Raw genomic sequence first — 15,537 nt, 5'->3', positions numbered from 1 at the left:
GTTCACTCTCTTCCCTAAAAGGAAATAATACAGATCAGCATGGTACTGCACCCACTTCCAAGACCCGGATCTCTGTAATGTTCAGTCCTCTGTTAGGGAACATTTCTTTTAACATAGAATGAGACTTTAGATGTCCTCTATCAAAAAGAATAAAATACGTGAATCTAGGTCACATTACCATTCTAATATTCAGGACCTCCCCTGGGTCCCTTCAATTGTTGCCAGTAGGTTTTCAGAAACTTTTCAAAAAATGGTTTTAAAACCTATTCAGCCATTGACATGAGAAGCGGTTGTTCACTGGTTAGGAAGATCTTAGTACTCAATTATGATTCATTTTGAGTATAATTAAATCAGCAACTGCTTTATAGTCTCTAGTAGAATATTTTCCCATTAAAAATATGTCACTTGACATTTTTAAACAGTTCTTTATTCTGTCAAAGTAAAGTGGAAAGTTCTGACTTCTATGTTCTTTAATGGAGCCAGAGCCAGCTTCATGGGCATGTAGTCTATGCAATAGCATGAGACCACATGCTTAGAAGAGCTCTGTGCTTAATTTCACGCTCTAGTGTTGCCATCTTGAAATTCTTAATAATTTGGGAACAAGGAGACACTGGTTTTAATTTTGCACTAGTCCTCACAAATTAGGGAGCCAGGTCTAGATAGGGTCAATATCTTAGTGATGTATAACCCATTGGGGACAAGATTTCAACCAAAATTGTCTAGCGATAGTATCTTCTGGGGATTTGTGTCATTGGTTTTTTTTTTTTTTTTTTTTTTTTTTTTTTTTTTTTTTTTGAGACAGAATCTCAGTCTCTCACCCAGGCTGGAGTACAGTGGCATGATCTCAGCTCACTGCAGCCTCTGCTTCCTAAGTTCAAGCAATTATCTCGTCTCAGCCTCCCGAGTAGCCAGGACCACAGGCGTGTGCCACCATGCCCGGCTAATTTTTGTATTTTTAGTAGAGTTGGGGTTTTGCCATGTTGGCCAGGCTGATCTCGAACTCCTGACCTCAGGTGATCCAGCCACCTTGGTCTTCCAAAGTGCTGGGATTACAGGTGTGAGCCACCATGCCCTGCCCATTTGCTCTTTATTCATCAACCTGTTGTGAGTTCTACTCAGTATTTGCTCCAAGGTCATGATATTCAAGATTTGCTCCAAGGTCATGACATCCTTTTTCTTCTAGTGATAATTCTAGAAATTATCTAGAAATATTCTAGAAATCTAGCTGAGAGGCCAAATAGTACTTGAAACTTGGAAGGCCTTTGACTCCTTTTTCTTTATTATTGTTTTATTTTTATTTTTCTGAGACAGGTTTCACTCCCTCAAGTAGAATTTGTTAAATTTTCATAATGGACCTCTGCTTAAAACAAAACAAAAACACTTTTCAAGAACTAGAGAAGATTTCATTATGAAATCTTGGGGTGTATCCCCTACCTGCATTTGTGCATCTAATTGTAGTTCCCACATCCAAATGGGAAGGTGTATTACTTCATATTATCCTTGGATAAAATCAAATCAAAATGTATTTCTTATAATGAGAAAATTAAAATGTCTTGGTTTTAAATGAAATTGTAGAGAACATAAAAAGATTTTGCATCTATTATTTGGTGTTCTGAGCCATATAATTATGTCATTTATACTGTATTACATGTACTTAATTTGTACCATGCCTATGACACATAGTAGAATCTCCATAAATATTTGTAAAATGAACTAGGGAATTTTCTGAAGTACGTTTGTAATGGATTAAGCTATTCACCTATATAGAAATGGCTGGTTGGGTTCAGGGACAGGTAAGGATTATGAACTCATCTGCATGGTCATAGTTGTTATGTGAGTAGAATTTAATTCAGTTTTCATTGTAATATTATTTTAGCATTTGTTAAAAAGAGATGGAGAAATGATCATAGCTCTTGATCATTTATTCCATATTCGTGCAGCCTTTTCTTGACTTTTGTGCATTCTTAGGTAAAGACAGAGACCTAATGAGATGTTTTAATCTACTGCTACACAACAAATTACCCCAAAACTCGATGTCTTAAAGCAATAAATACTTAACTCACAATTTCTGTGCATCAGGAATCTAGAAGCAGCTTAGCTTGATGTTCTGGCTTAGAGTCTCTTGAGGTTGGAGGCAAGATGTTGGCCAGGGTTGCAGTCATGCAGTCATCTAAAGGTTTCAGTGGGGCTGGAGGATCCAGTTCCATGGTGGCTCACTCACATGCCTGATGAGTTGGTGTTGACTGTTAGCAGGAGGCCTCAGATCCTCCCCAAATGAGCCTCTCCATGGGCTGCTGGAACATCCTCTTGACGTAGTGGCTGGCTTCCCACAGAGTAAGAGTTCAACAGAGACCATGATTGAAGCGACAACATTTTTTTATTACCTACCCTCAGAAGTTGTAATTTCTGCAGTATCGTATTGGTCAGCTTTATTCAATGTGGGAAAGAACCACAACAAAGGCTTGAATACCCAAAGACAAGAATCACTGGGGGCCATCTCAGAGGTTGGCTGCCACATGAAGTGATATTAAATCCTACACATTCTTCACTGTTCAGTGAAACTTGCCCCTGAGATTCCTGCTCATATCATCTCAACCCTTCTTACATTCTGTCGCCTCTCACCTAGTTTAGGACCATCAACAGGTACTCTCATCTGGGCACTGAATCATACAGCATCTTGTATTCTTTAACTCTGAGAATGGCAACTGTTTTTAAGTTCCTCTGTAGCCTCCACTGCACCAAATGCAAGGCTGAACACATAGATAATGCCTAAGAGTTCTTGTTAAATAACAAAATATTGATTTTTGTTTCTGCAGCTATTGTGTGAGAGTTTCAGAATTCTAAACTTTCCCAAGAATTTCCCTTTTTACCTTACAAGGACAAATGTTTTCACAATTATCAAAATTAGTTCAGTTATTTGTCATTTTAAAATCCCATCAGGACCTGCATTCCCAGACTCTTTAAACTACTGAAGCTTAACATTTAATTGAATGATGAACAAAACCAAGTTAATTCCCATTCAGAGATGACAAGTGAACAATTGGCAGCAATTTCAACATCTGCTTTTAATTCCTTTTAAAATGTTGAGCAAACTGATAAAAAAAAAAAAAAGAAAAAGAGCTGGAAACTCTGTTTCTTCATTATCCTTCTAGTAGTTGTCTTCGCTAATTGAAGTTGACTCTAAATAGGTTTTGTAGTTGGACCCAAAATAAACATTTGGATAGGGATTGACCCATTCTTAGGTTTGAGATGTTTGTGCTTTAATGTGGGAGTCTGTTTAACCCTTTGCTCATTCCAATTTTGTTCCCAAATGTTACAGGCAAAAGGCTTTTATTGGGGTTGAGTACTTCCTGGTTGGAAATAGGGATAGTAAACAACATGTTAGCTGGAACTAGCCTTAGTTTTTAGAACTGAACTTCCTGCTTTTTCATGAACTACAGGCTCTAAGGACACACACACACACACACACACACACACACACACACACACACATACACACAGGCACAGTCTGAAAACAGAATCCTTCAGACAATGGCAGTGCTATTCTTGATGTATAATTTATCTCTATTTGTCTTATACACTTATATTCACCCTTCCTTTTTGGTATATATATGTGTTACCAAATAAAATCATTAGCAAGGAATCATCTAAGGTAACTGGATGGAATTATATGATATATGCTTTTGACAAAGTGTGTTAAAAATATAGGTATATGTTACAGTTTATCTGAATATGTTATTTACAAGCTGATTTCTCTAATACCCAAGCTAAATTATACAGCTTGTCATTGTCATTTTCACATCTCAAATTCACGTAAGAAAAATACAAAAGTAAACAAAAAGAATTTTAGGATATCATGAACGTAAAAAATGACTACAGATACAAAAGCATCCAGAAGTTTAAAGAATTTATTCTCTATAATTTTGCTCACACTTTTTTTCGGGACAATAATAAATTCTCTGTTGTTAATTCTCACCTATAATCTGGTAACTCCTGTATCTCCATTTCCTACCCATTATTACTATAACAATAATGTTGCCATAAAAAACATTATTATTTTAAAAATTATTAATATTTTGAAAACATTCTGTGACAATCTGTCAGCAGAGAGAAAGCCCATTTGTCTTCAGCCTATTTGTCTACCTTCAATTTCGATAGATATTCAAAAGAAATTTTTTTTTTTTTGGCACTCTGCATATATAAATCCAGTCATCTACTAGGAGCTTACACTTGGACGACAGACATTCCGAACTCAACATTTGAAAACTAAACTCATTTTGTCTACGTACCTGCCAGTCTCTACCTGCCATTTCTTTTTGTTAATTTTTCTTTATTATTTACTTTTATTTTGTTAAATTTCAAAGACTATGTGCACATCTACCTGCCAATTCTATGGAGTTGAATTTTTTCATTAAATCTCCAGTCATCTAGCCAGAAACTTGGAACTTAGTCTGACTTCTTTGTCTTTCTTCCCATTGGTCATCATGGCCTATGATTTTTTCCCTTTCTAAATATTTTTCAAGTTGGCTTCTTGTTCCCTTCTGCAGATTTTCTCTTGTTTTTGTCCTGGTTATATTTTAGATGAAGGGGTTCCTTAATTAGTCTGTACTTCTTCTATGCTCTTCCCCATGCAGTCAACACTTCCTCTATCCCAGGGGTTCAAACCGGCAATCCTCAGGCTGAATTTACTTAGCAGTTTTTATTTTGTTGTTGTTTTTAATAACTTCAGTGTCTTTATATACTTTTCATTCTGCTTCCCGCAAGACTTCCCATTGCTTCAAACCAGACCCTATTTGTTACTTGCTAGGTTCTCCAAGGTATTTGAATTTGTGCCTCTTGCTGCACATTTTCTAAAATGAAAATCTACCTAAATTGCTTCAATGACTCACCACTCCCTGAAAGAATATCCAAATTTCTTATAACTGATACAGTATTCTCATAATCTGTCTCATTAAGTGCTTTCCCATCTTTCTTTTTGGTTTTTGTTTTTTTGAGATGGAGTCTTGCTGTGTCACCCAGGCTGGAGTGCAGTGGTGTGATCTCAGCTCGCTGCAACCTCCACCTCCTGGGTTCAAGCCATTCTCCTGCTTCAGCCTCCCCTGTAGCTGAGATTATAGGCACGCACCACCACACCTAGTTAATTTTTTTTTTTTTTTTTAAGTAGAGACGGGGTTTCATCATGTTGGCAGGTTGGTCTTGAACTCCTGACCTTGTGATCCACCCGCCTCAGCCTCCCAAAGTGCTAGGATTACAGGCGTGAGCCACCACGCCCAGCTTCCATCTTTCTTTATAAAATATACTTCAGCCATTCTGTATTCAAGGCTTCAAATATACCCTGCTGCTCCATGACTTTATGTCTTTCTTAAAACTATTTCCTCTGCTTTGTTAATTCTACTCAGTCCCTCAGCTGGTTGCTCCTAGCTACAAGCCTTGAGCATCATTTCCTCTGTAACCCTCTCTCCCAAACAGAATTATTCATTTCTGCCTTTTGCTGCTGCTGCCCCTTAAACATACGTCAATCATTGCCATTTGATTTACTTGAATTTGGATTTCATATTCTTTCATTGATAATTTATAGGATTGTTGGGAGGATTAAATGAGTTAGTAGAAGTGCTTAGAACAATGTCTGGCACATAGTAAATGCTCTGTAAGGGTTTGTACTTATATATGTGTGTATGTATGTATATATATATATATATATATATATATATATATGCGTGTGTGTATGTATATAATCCATTCAATCATTTATTCCTACAGCAAATTACAGTTGTGTATCAGGTATAATGCCAGGCATTGGAAATGGAAAGGTATAACCTGGTCCCAAAGATCTCATATCTAGTGGAGAAAACAAACATGTAAAAACATAATGAAAATAAAGTTGGAAACAGGGTTATAGCCCAGAAAATGGATTGGGTCTAAGGACATGAATCATGGTAAATTTTGGTTTTGATTATTTAGGTAAGATGAGAGATTACCAGTCAGAGACAGAGAATGGCAATAGGCACTCTCATATGCCATTTATGGGCGGTCAATTGATACAACACTTTTGGGTGGAAATTTTGAAATACTTACAATTAAAATATACATACCTTTTGAAACATGCATTTCCAAGAACTTATAGAAATATTTATACAATCGAGTAAGAATATATACAAGGATACTCACTGATATTTTGTTTGGCTTGTAAATGCAAAAAAATGGAGTCAGCCTAATTGTCCGTTATTGAATGGTTCGTCTGTATGATGAAATACCACGCTGATGCTAAAGTAGAATAAGGTAAAACTGTGGATGCTAACACAGAAATATGTTTATGATATATTAATTTATAAAAGCAAGTTTCAGAACACTGTCTAGTATTATCACATTTTTTCTAAAAAATTGAGATGATATTTGAACATGCAAATAGAAATTAAATAATATATGTGGAATTGTTAACGGTGGCCAATTTTAGTGGGTAAGATTTAGGGGGAACTTTGGTTTATATGTCTATAAATTGTTAGAATATTTTTTTCCAATGAGCATGTATTACATTTGTAATATGAATAAAAGTTTGGTGAGGCTAGGCATGTGGCTCATGCCTATAATCCTAGCACTTTGGGAGGCCGAGGCAGGCAGATCACCTGAGGTGAGGAGTTTGAGACCAGCCTGGCTAACATATAGTGAAACTCCATCTCTACTAAAAAAAAAAAAAAATACAAGAATTAGCAGGGCGTGGTGGCGCATGTCTGTAGTCCCAGCTACTTGGGAAGCTGAGGCAGGAGAATCGCTTGAACCTGGGAGGCGGAGGTTGCAGTGAGCTGAGATCACACCACCGCACTCCACCCTGGGTCACGGAGCAAGACCCTGTCTCTAAAAAAAACACAAAACACAAAAGACAACAACAAAAAAGTTTGGGCTAGGCACAGTGGCTCACACCTGTAATCCCAGCACTTTGGGAGGCCGAGGTGGGCGGATCTCTTGAGTCCAGGAGTTCAAGACCAGTGTGGGTGACAGAGAGAAACCCTGTCTCTACTAAAACCTACAAAAATTAGCCAGACATGGTATCATGCACTTATTGTCCCAGCTACTTGGGAGGCTGAGGCAGAAGGATCGCTTGATCCTGGGAGGCAGAGGTTGCAGTGAGCCAAGATCCTGCCTCTGCATTCCAGCTTAGGCAATGGAGTGAAACCTTGTCTCAAAAAAAAAAAAAAAAAGAAAAGAAAAGAAAAAAGTGCTTGGAATTTTAGAAAAATCACTTAGAGATTTTCTTCAGGAGGTTAGTCAGTCACTGATACCAAAGGTAAGATAGTAATAGCAGGTCAAAGCAAGGCAGAAAAACATGTGACAGGCTTAACTGTGAGAGGGAGTGGTACATGGTATGTATATATATGAAAGCAAATGGACAAGGCCCTCCTGGACATTCTAGTCCCTTTCCACAGCATGTTCTTCTTTCTCTTATACTGGTCTCCTCTGTGTTCCTTGAATAAGCCATACTGTTTCCCAACACGTGACCTTTGCTGTCTCTTCTGTCTTGAAAGATCACCCAGCCCTGCACACCTTTGGACTCCAACATATGTACACATAGCATCAAGTTACTTCCTACTCTTACTTCAGTGCTCAGCTCAGTTGTTTCTTCCTCAGAGAATGACAACAAAGCCTTTTGGAATATAGCCAGTCCCTTTATCATATGTGCCCTTTATCACATCTCATACATGACATGTGAGTTGAATGGAGGAATCAACAAATTAAAAATGGGAAAGGAGAAGGAAAGCAGAGAGTAATGTAGACTTGAATAGTGTTCAGGTTTTAAAACATTTCTTCTTGATCTATATGGACATGTCTACCTGCTTCTCTTTTAAGTTTACTTGTGGTTCTTTGTACATGTTTCTTATGTGAGGCTATAAAGAATCCTAAAATCATCAATAGATTGTGAACTCCTTCATTCTCATCGTAGCACCTCACATTGGACAAGTTTCAGCAATCATTTATTGAGCACTTGAGTATAGACCAAATTCTGTTTCAGGATTTAGAGGGAATGGTCTTACCTACCTCCCACCTTTCCTACATTTATTTCTTCATTCTCTTTCTCAGCAGAAGCTCAGTCCAGCACTGTGTTTTTCAATCCTTTTAGCCTCAGAATAATCCAAGGAGCTTAAAAACACACACACATAAAATGATGTGGGAACCTCACCCCCAGGAATTCTGATTCTGCTGGTCTAGGGTCAGACACAAGCACAGGTGAGTTTTAAAAGTTTCTTAGGCAGTGCTAATGTGCAGGCAGCATTGAGGACCACTGACCTAGACTAATCTTGAAATAGAAACTCGAACTGGAGAACTGCAGAACATCTGACTTCTGGAAATCAAAACTTGAGTGGTTTCAATGATATTTTTATTACAATTGATCTCTAAGATGGTGTTACACCCACGGAAGGTGCTAAAAAGGCTATAACTGATGCATTGCCCCTGAATTAAGGTTGATGACTTTGGACCAGAGCACTTGGTTGTAGGAAATAATGTGATTACTTGTACACCTGCTTCAGGGGCAGTCACTCATGGTGGAGGAAAGCAGACTAAATGCCTATGGGCACTTTTGCCAACTTTTAGGTTCTGTTCTCTGACACTCATGTGTCTCAAAGACTTGCAACAAATATTATTTTATGAGTTTAGTGCCTGGGTAACCTGAGACCCTGAAAGGTTTAGGCTTTATTTTCTGGCACAGTCCAGTAGGCAGGACTCCTGACTCCCAAACCCCAGAGATTATCTCCAGTTGAGGAAACCGTGAAACAAGTCGCCTGATTCCTAGTCTTAGCTCAGCCACTAGCCAGGTAGATGTGTGGCCCTGTTTAAGTTATCTCTGATATTGGGGCCTCAGTTTCCTCAGATGAGGTAAATTGAGCTAGATGGTCTATCCCGGCCCCCTTCAGCTTTAACAAGTGTCGCTAGGTGGCACTCATGTAACTCTAGTGAGGAGCCATTGGAGCAAGTTGGCTGCCAAGCTCCTTCTGTCCCTTAAACGACCCTGGGACCTGTCAGGGGCAACTTAGAAAAGAATGCACTTTTAGGAAGACTGTTTAGGAGTCTTTTTTTTATCAAGAATAGCTTTTGAATATGCGGACACTTGTTGTATTTTACCAGTTGCTTTCAAGCATTATGTACTTCTGGTTTTATATTCCTATCCTTTTACCATCTCAAATTTTAAAATATTGTATAGAAAACGATTTCTGTGGCTTAGCTACATTTGTCACATTGTCCAGACATACTCGTTTGTGTGACGTAAACACATGAGATATTCTCTTAGCAAGTACTGAACTCTGCCAGCTGTAAGCCACTGCATCAGTAACTTTTAAGAGGAGAAAGATTCACTATCCCAATACTGGACTTCAAGCACATGGGATTCTGCCCTGGGATGTCTCCCCACTGGATGAAGTCAGTCAGATATGGTTCTTGTTTAAAGACTTGCTCCCCAAACCTGGTTTGTCTTGGTGTCTGACATTGCTAGGGAGGTTTATTCTCACTCAGATTCATTTCAGAAATTCAGTCCTGCTCAATCTGGCTTCCAAATTCAACTCACAGGTAGGGGAATTGGGAGCCTCCATCTGCCTAGCCAATACAAACAACTTTTATCGTTTATAATCCTCCTCTTGATTGCTTTTCTCTACTACAGTGTTTTTACTTTCCAACCTCATGTCAGTTCTACAAAGCTTAGCAGATACCCATTTGTGGCTTCCTTTCGCACTGTTGCTGTCACTCATTATTCCTTTTAACATCCCCCAGGTAAATAACTCTCTGGGCTCAGAAAAGATTTGGAGGAACAAACTAGGTGTGTAAGCACAGTGAGGTTACTGAAGTGTTCTGGAGTTCTGATTTTCCATTTGTAAAGTGAAGCATGTATGTTCTTACCATCTCTATCACCTGAATTATTATAAGGATAAAATGAGATAATTGATATGGTTTGGCTCTGTGTCCTCACCCAAATCTCATGTGCAGTTTTAATCCCCACATGTCAGGGGAAGGATCTGGTGGGAAGTGACAGGATCGTGGGGGTGGATTTCTCCCATGCTGTTCTCATGATAGTGAGTTCTCACGAGATCTGATGGTTTAAAAGTATAGCACTTCCCCCTTTGCTCTCTCTGTCTCTCCTGCTGCCATGTAAGATGTGCCTTGCTTCCCTTTTACCTTCTGCCATGATTGTAAGTTTCCTGAGGCTTCCCCAGCCATGTGGAACTGTGAGTCCAACCTCTCTCCTTTATAAATTACTCAGTCTCAGTGTGAAAATGGACTAATAGAGAAAACTGGTACCAGCAGAATGGGGGCACTGCTATAAAGATACCTAAAAATGTGGAAGTGACTTTGAAACTGGGTAATGGGCAGAGGTTGGAACAGTTTAGAGGGCTCAGAAAATAGGAAGGTGAGGGAAAGTTTGGAACTTCCTAGAGGCTTGTTGGTTTTGACCAAAATGCTGATAGTGATACGGACAATGAAGTCCAGGCTGAGGTGGTCACCCCTGGAGATGAGGAACTTATTGGGAACCAGAACAAAGTCACTCTTGCTGCATTTTACCCCTTCCCTAGAGATCTGTGGAACTTTGAACTAGAGAGAGATGATTTAGGGTATCTGGTGGAAGAAACTTCAAAGTAGCAAAGCATTCAACAGGTGACCTGGCTTTTTTTTTTTTTTTTTTTTTTTTGAGACAGTCTTGCCCTGTTGTCCAGGCTGGAGTGCAATGGCATGATGTCGGCAACCTCCATCTCCCGGGTTCAAGTGATTCTCCTGCATCAGCCTTCTGAGTAGCTGGGATTACAGACACGCGCTACCATGCCAGGCCAATTTTTTGTATCTTTAGTAGAGACGGAGTTTCACCCTGTTGGCCAGGCTGGTCTTGAACTCCTGACCTCGTGATCTTCCTGCCTGGGCCTTCCAAAGTGCTGGGATTACAGGCGTGAGCCACCACACCCTGTCCAACCTGTCTTTTTATAAAAATGTACACTCATATGCGTTCACAAAAAAAAATGACCTGAAATTGGAACTGTATCCTGCAGAGCCATGGAGGCAGAGCTGCCAAGGCCTGGGGAGACTACTTCTTGCATTAGCATGTCCTGGATGTGAGACTTGGAGTCAGAGGAGATTATTTTAGAGCTTTAAGATTTAATTTCCTTGTTGGGTTTTGGACTTGCATGGGGCCTGTATGCCCTTTGTTTTGGCCAATTTCTCCCATTTGGAATGGGAGCATTTACCCACTGCCTGTACCCCGATTGTATCTTGGAAGTAGCTAACTTGTTTTTGATTTTACAGGCTCATAGGCAGAAGGGAACTGGCCTTGTCTTAGATGAGACTTTGGACTCGGATTTTTGAGTTAATGCTGGAGTGAGTTAAGACTTTGAAGTAATGTTGAGAAGGTATGATTGTGATTTGAAATGTGAGAAAGACATGAGATTTGGGAGGGGCTTGGGTGGAATGGTATGATTTGACTGTGCCCCCACCCAAATCTCATGTGGAATTTTTTTTTTTTTTTTTAAGACGAAGTCTCGCTGTGTCTCCCAGGCTGGAGTGCAGGGGCGCAATTTCTGTTCACTGCAAGCTCCGCTGCCCGGGTTCATGCCATTCTCCTGCCTCAGCCTCCCCAGTAGCTGGGACTACAGGTGCCCACCACCACGCCTGGCTAATTTTTTGTATTTTTAGTAGAAACGGGGTTTCACCGTGTTAGCCAGGATTGTCTCCATCTCCTGACCTCGTGATCTGCCCACCTCGGCCTCCCAAAGTGCTCATGTGGAATTTTAATCTCCACGTGTCAGGGGAGGGACCTGGTGAGAGGTGATTGGACTATGGGGGCAGATTTCCCCCATGCTGTTCTCATGATAGTGAGTTCTCACAAGATCTGATTGTTTACAAGTGTAGCACTTCCCCCTTAGCTCTGTCTCTCTCCTGCTGGCTTGTGAAGAAGGTTCCTTGCTTTCCCTTCACTTTCCACCATAATTGTAAGTTTCCTGAGGCCTCCTCAGCCATGCCTCCGATACAGCCTGTGGAACTGTGAGTCAATTAAACCTTTCTCCTTTATAAATTGCCCAGTTTCAAGTAGTTCTTTATAGCAGTGTGAAAACAGACTAATACAATAATGTATGTGACAGAGCTAAAATTCTACAGGTGGGTTCTTTGGCAAGCAGATGGTGAGATGGAGTTAGGAGTACCAGAGGTGTTTGGGGGGAATTTACACCTGTAAAAGAATAGAAATAGGCAGGACTGAGCAGGGAGTTGTCAGAGTACAATGCTTTCTCTGCTAGTCCAGTAGGGAGCATCTCTGCAGAGGTGAACAGTTGTAGGAGTCCACAATGGGTGGGAATGGCTAGCTCCTTGTACCCACCACCTTGTTCAGTTATTGATTGAGGACCACCCTACTAAGAGTACAACTTCAGCTCCAGTGCAGGTTTTAAGGAGCTAACAGCTGGAATCTGTCAGTTAACTAGACTTCTTAAAGCTAGGTAGCGAATCCTTTCTTGAAAAGGGGAGCCTGAGTGGCACATCTCGTGTTTTCCACAGCCAACCACTAATATGACTCTGCTCAGGGCCACTGAAGACATTTATAAGTTATATCTCAAGATCATGAGTTCCCTTTTTCTGATTACAAACTTCTGCTCTTTGTTATTGTTCATTTTCCCTCTGAGCACTGAACATGCTCCTCCCTCCATCTGTGACCTTATCCATCTGTCCCCCTTTCTCTTGACAGCTTGTCACCTTCTTCTGATTTCTCTTGCCTTTCTGTCAAGGTTCAGTAGTTTGGACTCAAGGATCTAGCAGTTTAATCTTTCCTTCGCTTGCTCCTCTTAATCTTTTGAAAGTTTATCTGCCTGTCAGAGTAATTTCTAAGTCTGAGTTACCCCATAGCCTGCCTTCTTTCCTCTGAAATTTGCATGAGTGAGCTCTACTGGAGAAATTTATGTAAATCTTCTGAAGCATAAACTACACTTCTGTAACAGCCAGTTTCATCAAGTCTTTTACTGTTGCAATCTTTTTTATCTGGTTTTATTGTCTCCCTATTCTGCGTACGTGGCACTTAACTCATAGATTATTGACATTTATCCTGTGCTATCTGTGCCAAAAATATCTAAATACTTAAAACAACTGCTTCCACTCTTCTCCCTCCAACTTTTATATGGTAACTCTTGAGGGTTGGGCCGTAACTTAACTTGTTGAATCCCCAGCACAGTGGCATTAACTTATTTAGCACTGAAAAAAAAAAAGAAATGTGTTGCATGTATATTGCAGGCTAGATACAGTGTCAGGTTCTTTATATATGTCATCTCACTAATCCTTTTTTTTTTTTTTTTTTTTTTTTTTTTTTGAGATGGAGTCTCATTCTGTAGCCCAACTTGGAGTGCAGTGGCATGATCTTGGCTCACAGCAACCTCCGCCTCCCAGGCTCAAGCTATATCTTGTGCCTCAGCCTCCCAAGTAGTTGGAACTAGAGGTGCACGCCACCATGCCCAGCTAATTTTTTGTATTTTAGTAGAGATGGGGTTGCACCATGTTGCCCAGGGTAGTCTTAAACTCCAGAGCTCTAGCAGTCCACCACCTTGGTCTCCCAAAGTGCTGGAATTACAGGCATGAGCCACTGCACCTGGACTCATCTTACTTAATCCTTAATCTTCACAGTACTCTCATTTTGTGGGTTTTAATAGTCCTACTTTATAGATTATCTGTTGCTTGACTATGTCTACCACTAAATATAACTTCCTTAAGGGAAAATATTATGTCTGATTAATTTCTATAGCTTTCTATCTCCACTTCTCAGACAATGCCTGACACATAGATGATGTGTCAGATGATAAGATAAAAATTAAATGAGGGATCAAATAAGTGACAGAACCAATGGTGAAGGGGCAATATCAAAACTGAGGCCCAGGTCTCTTCAATTCTAAAGCTTGTACACTTTGTGCCAAGCATTGTGGCTCTGTCTGAATGAAGTGTTGTCAACTACCCAAGGGCTTATAACAGTTTAGTAATCAAAGCTGAAGGAGAAGAAAACGATCTTCTATGCCATACTTCAATAAAAATAGGGACAGAAACTGTAGTTTTCACTTGCTTTATTTATTTACTTCTTTTTTTTTTTTTTTGAGATGGAGTCTTGCTCTGTTGCCCGGGCTGGAGTGCAGTGGCCGGATCTCAGCTCACTGCAAGCTCCGCCTCCCGGGTTTATGCCATTCTCCTGCCTCAGCCTCCCTAGTAGCTGGGACTACAGGCACCCGCCACCTCGCCCGGCTAGTTTTTTGTATTTTTAGTAGAGACGGGGTTTCACCGTGTTAGCCAGGATGGTCTCGATCTCCTGACCTCGTGATCCGCCCATCTTGGCCTCCCAAAGTGCTGGGATTACAGGCTTGAGCCACCGCGCCCGGCCTTATTTACTTCTAAAGAATGTATCTAATATCGTAGGGAAGACAGTTCAGTAATTTTCTGTTTTCTCTTCAAACATTGGATTGTCATTGTTTAATTATTCTCTTACCTTGGTTTGAGGTCAGTGGCAACTTAATGAATAGTACTGTGGGCCAGGTGCAGTGGCTTACACCTGTAATCCCAACTCTTTGGGAGGTCAAGGCAGGTGGTAGATTGCTTGAGCCCAGGAGTTCACGAGCAGCCTGGGCAATGTGATGAAACCCTGTCTCTACAAAAAATTAGCCAGGCATGGTTGTGCATGCCTGTAGTCCCAGTTACATGGAAGGCTGATGTGGGACTATTGCTTGAGCCCACAAGGTTGTGTGTAGTAAGCTGTGATCACACCACTGCACTCTAGCCTGGGTGGCAGAGCAAGATGCTGTCTTGGAAAAAGGAAAAAAAAAATAATAAAGTAAGTAAATAGTACTGTGTTTGGGTATCACTCAGGAGGCCTGTGAATTCTATATGGCTTCTATTTCTTACCACAATAACAAAATTAGCTAATTTTGCATATGCTAACACTGGTGATAAAATGATAAAGTATGAGTTAAATAAAATGCCATTTAACAGAAAATTATAATTAAGTGCTTAATTGATCTTCCTTTCTGCTAGAATTTGGCTTTTAGTCAACTGAAACCTTTTGTTAATAGTGTAATGATGTGGCAAACATCAGAAAGAAGACAGCTCACAGTTCCCAGCAGTAGGTGTGTGTTTAAAACATATGTTGAAAACTGAAAAACAATAGATCTGAGATTCCAGAATTTCCATTCCCACTACTACTTATTATGGAACTCAATAACCATGAATGCATTTTAGAAATAAATGAGGCCTTCATTCATGAAGCATTTTATGAATCTTCCCTTGTAAATGCCAAATACTTTTAAATCTTTTGATTGATTACATGATGAAATGTATTCATAAGCAAGCTGGACCACTCCATAATAGTTCTAATGGTTTCTCTATTTATGTACCTTTCAAAAATAGCCACAATATAGTGAAGGAGGACTAAAGAAACATGTCTTTTTAAAATATATGGGTAGTAACCACATGGAAGCATATATTAAAAGTTTCTGCTCAAGCAATGAAACCAAAACAGTCTGTAAAACTAAATGATCTCTAAAGTTGTTCACT

General features: G+C 39.9%; 1 long non-coding RNA gene across 1 annotated transcript in view; it reads left to right on the top strand.

Annotated features, from left to right (window-relative positions):
• LOC115900285 overlaps positions 1-15,537 on the top strand; it is a 148,202-nt gene that overhangs the window by 907 nt on the left and 131,758 nt on the right. The window lies entirely within an intron of this gene.

This window comes from Rhinopithecus roxellana, chromosome 1, assembly GCF_007565055.1.
Source record: "Rhinopithecus roxellana isolate Shanxi Qingling chromosome 1, ASM756505v1, whole genome shotgun sequence".
NCBI classification, from domain to species: Eukaryota; Metazoa; Chordata; class Mammalia; order Primates; family Cercopithecidae; genus Rhinopithecus; species Rhinopithecus roxellana.
Note: the sequence above shows the minus strand (reverse complement) of the source record. Positions and strands in the feature narration are given on the sequence as shown.